Raw genomic sequence first — 4,748 nt, 5'->3', positions numbered from 1 at the left:
GAAGAAGATATTTCATTTGTGATGTCAGTCTCAGCAAACAAACAGGAAAAGTATTGCTTAATATCTGGAATTTACATATCAGACAATAATATATAATAAAAACTGTCAGGCTCTCTGAACACCAAGGGAAGGAAAAAATGTAGGCATAAGCCCCTTTGAAGGAGAAAGCACCAACTTTATAGATTTCTATAAACAATCTGATATTCTATACAAGTATATGTGAGGGGTGATTGTGGTTTGATCCAAGTTAGACTTCCAGACCAAATATTAAAATATTTAATTCATTTTTTTACTAACATTATAAAAATACTTCAATTAAACATTTGGCAATGTATTTGAATTCAAAAGAATCTTTGACTCTAACATTTAATCTTATGTAAAATGATGGACATCAGATAGTATTACCTGTTTTTCTGTTTCTTCTTTTACTTTTCACATCCTGACTAAATAGCTAATATTGCATTCCTTTTTTCAGTCTTTCCGTGTCGTCCTTGAAAAAATCCAAGCAAATTTTTTCTCCCCTCCTTGGTAACCTAACAGTATATTTTGCAAAACTGGTGAACACAACTGCTCATTTACTTTTCAGGTCTCTCTGATGCAGAAATGTTTCAAAGGGATAAATTACAGGCAAGATTTTAATTTAACTATTTGCAAAGTACTACTCCTTTGCCAAAACTGATTGAACTTCAAAGCCTCCATAAAACATCATACATAATTTATTTTAGGGGAAGAAAACAATAAAATCCAGGAACAGAAACTGAACAATGGTATTTTAAATAAGCCATTGTGACAGACAGAATATTTGCTTGGAGATGAATAAAGATTTTATCAGCCAAACAATCTTTAAAAAATTTATAAATCTGGTAATTTTCAGGATTAATGATGATAAGAACATTTCTCATAGATTACAGAAAAGAGCAAATTGTTGGCTCCCCTTCCTTTCTTTTCTTTTCTTTTTTTTTTTTAACTATGCATTTCATTATTCCTTAATCATATATTCCAGTCACATAATTTTAATTGGTTTTTGACCTACATACCATCATGGGTTGATTAACAATTCTCTAATCAAGGTTGCAGAGCATTCATGTGTGTTCAATAATTCAGCAATCCGTCTGGGAGATGTAATGGGACCCAACATTCTGGTTGACTTTAAGTGACTGCTTAAAGTACCAGAACACTTTATGTCCAAATTGTACTCAAATTCCTTAATGAAGAGTCAGAAAGCTTCCAAGATTTCACTTATTGCTACACTACCCAAATGAAAGAGAAACTTTGTATGTTGATGATTGTTTGACTAGAAAAGAGAGACTTTCTCTTTGTCTAGAAAAAAAATCTGTAAGTATAATGTTAAAAAATAAGTATATAATGGAAATGCTTATTTTCTTCTTTGTATGCACAGTAATAACTAATAATACTAAGGTAAAACTTCTTAAGAGTGGTAGACTTTTAACCTATGCCATAAATGCTCATTAAAAAGTCATTTTTCTAATTAAAATAGAACAAGTCATTTCCACTCAACGCTCCATTCAATTTGGCAAAATCAGCACAAGAATAAAAAACTGAGTATAAAATCAATTTATACAATTGCCCAATTTTAGTGTAGTTGGTTTAATAGGCTATATTAAAAAAGAGTTAATTGGAAGAAATTATATAATTTGAAAGGTTTTAGGTACCCAGCAAAGACAAATGTCAGAGCTGAGTTTGTAAAGGGACTTGGTTGTGTTAATTCATATAAAGCTACATAAAGTCCATGTCATTTATTTTATTTAATTAGCGTAGCTTTATATTTTTAGTGTATGTGTTAGAGATTTCAAAATATTATATATCAAGCCACTTGTACATTTAAATAAATAAATATTTTAGAAATAAATATAACTTTTTACATGGAACTCTCTAAATACATTTTAAGAAATATAGAGATCCTTTTCATTTTTTAGCCTAAGGAGATTAAAAAAAAAAAAAAAATTGACTTCCAATTAAATTTCTCTAAAGCATTTCTCATTTTGTCATTGAGTTATATATAAAAATAATGCATTAACAAGTGTTATGATGTTATAACTAAATATCATTTATTCATTGTGTTAAAAACAAACAAGCAAAAAGCCCAAACACCAAGGTAGAATGAGGTAAAGACTGCAGTTTGAATATTAAAGATCACTTTTCTTTTTGAACACATAGCTAAGTTATATTTATCAAACCTGCCTTAAGGTTAGGTGTGATTATGTGGCCAAGTTCTCCGCAGTGCTCTCCAGAGGAGGGTGAAAGCATTGCCTCCCTCTTCCAGATCTAGTCCTGGTGGTATATCATCTCCTCTCCTCTCTCTTTTCTCTTCTACCTATGTGGAATGCATGTTGGTCCAGCTTTGGCTCTATAGATGATATCATTACCCAGATGATGGCACAATAAAATGGAAAGAAAGACATCACAAAGCAGAGTCACTCATACACTCAAAATGCTCATTTCTGATGGTAACAGGGAGAAATAAACTTACCCTTTAGGCAAATGGATTAGTGTTGGGTTTCCTTGTTACAGCACTCTAGACTTCCCCTCAATTGTGCAACCATGCTATCCAATGAAAAGCCAGGAGTTTTCATAGGTACTTTGCTTTTTGCCTCCCTGGTGCACAAATGTTTAACAAAGCATTTTATTCTCTCAGTTTTGGCAACTCAGATGTAAGATAATATAAATGTTCCCTATATAATTTTTAATTTCTAAAATTGTAAAATCTAGGTTGAGTCAATTCCTGTGAAAGCAAAGCAAACAAAATGCCTCCATACCAGGGGAAGGGATTCTGGGGTGTGGGGAGGAATAGATTGTGTCTAAGAATAGACAGATTCTGTTAGACTTTAGAACATGTGCAGGAAAGAGTTAACTCACTATATCTAAATTACCCAAACTTGCACCCTCCCAAGATGGACCTATTTTCATGAGTTGCTTTTGGTAGCTCATTGGAATTGAGCTGTTAGGATGTTCTAACTGCTAACAGTGTTTTGCACAATTAGAGCCATGCTATTCTAATTTATCTAGTCTATGCAAAAAAAAAAAAAAATTGATTTATGGTGAATGCCTACTTTCCTTCTGGGGTTTAGTGCTTCAGCGCCTACAGTCAGTCATGCAGGCACTATGTACCTATGTGACTGACCACCAATAAAAATGCTGGCTCAGGCAAACTTCCTTGGTATACATTTTGTATGTGTTCTCACATTTTGCTGGATGAATTAAGTATATCCTGTGCAATTCCAGAGGGAGAGGACTACTAGAAGCTTGTACCTATTTTCCTCCAGACTTCATGTGCATTTTCCATTTGCTGATATGGCTTTGTATGCTTTCAGTGCTGTACACCAAATCTCTGAGTATAATGACTTCTGAGTCTTGTGAGTCCCTCTAGTGAATCATGAATCGGGATGTCATGTTGGGGATAACCCCACAAGACAGTTCCCCAGAGAATTCATTTTGATACAATGACTTATGTTTCTGTTCAATTTCTCTCTTTGCTAGAAAAATTTAGTCTCCTGGAAGAAGTGTCCCAGACTGGTTGCCATTATTGGAGTGTAGTATTGTCAGAGAACTGGGGTATGTTAAAATCTAGTGCTTTGTACTTTTAGAAATGAAAGATTACACTGGTGTAGGCAACATAAGCTTCTAAATAAAATTTACTTAATTATCCCTTTAGTAGGAGCTCTGGTAGCATAGTGGCTAAGGCACTTGACTGCTAACCAGAAGGCTGGTGGTTCAAACCCACCAGCCACTCCTCGGAAGGAAGGTTGGGCAATCCTACTTCCGTAGTGATACTGCCTCGGAAACCCAAGGAGGGGTCGCTATGAGTCGGGGCCGACTCGACAGCAAATAACAACAACAACAACATCCCTTTAGTAGCCATGAGGAACTGGAGGAGATAGCTGGAGGAAACAATCTAGAGGTTTTAATATTTGCAACTGCTCTGTAACTATAATCAACAGAGCTCTAAGCGAGCACAGCCCAAAAAACAGGACAGCAAATTAAACTCATGTTAAGGTTATTGAAAATTAATTGATGAATTAGTCTTTGCATGATATAAAGGGGCCAGGAGCATCCTCAATACTTTATCCTTGAAGATATTTATGTGTATTGGTGTCTATCTACATTTATGAATAAAAAAAATCAAATAATTATAAGTAATAAAGTAAAATGATTGCAAGTCAACAATAATTTTCAAGAGATTATGCTCTAAGAATGTATACACAAATACCACAAATCAACACCATAACATGGAAGTGAAAATCATGTAAAAAACATACTAATGACATTATAAATGGTAAAAATAAAACAAAAGGCAAATACTAAAAGTACAATTTTTAATAATTAAAATACTTTAGTGTTTCAAATGCTAGCTTATTTAAATTATGGAAAACATCATAGAGAAAATTTGGATTAACCTACAATAGATTCTTGGATTTCCTTCCACAAACTTAGCCTTTAAAATTGGACTAAATTCCTCTTTGCATATTTTTAAAATGTAACACTAGGCTATAGCATATTAGTAAATTCATATAAAATAAAACATTTTATTGTGCTGAAAACTTCAAATATTTATTTATTAAAAACACAGACACTGAAATCTTACTATAGTTCAGAAACTATGTAATGTCTGTGGAAGTTGTAAAAATGAACCACATTTGATTCCTGTCCTTAAGAAATTTTTTCTTAAGAGATAACGAGTAACTGTCTATAATAAAGTAAGTTTAGTGTTAGAATGAAACAATGAGATA

The sequence above is a fragment of the Orycteropus afer genome, unplaced genomic scaffold, assembly GCF_000298275.1.
Source record: "Orycteropus afer afer isolate SDZICR_OR568_19922 unplaced genomic scaffold, OryAfe1.0 scaffold00357, whole genome shotgun sequence".
Classification (NCBI taxonomy): domain Eukaryota; kingdom Metazoa; phylum Chordata; class Mammalia; order Tubulidentata; family Orycteropodidae; genus Orycteropus; species Orycteropus afer.
This window is presented reverse-complemented; position numbering follows the sequence as displayed.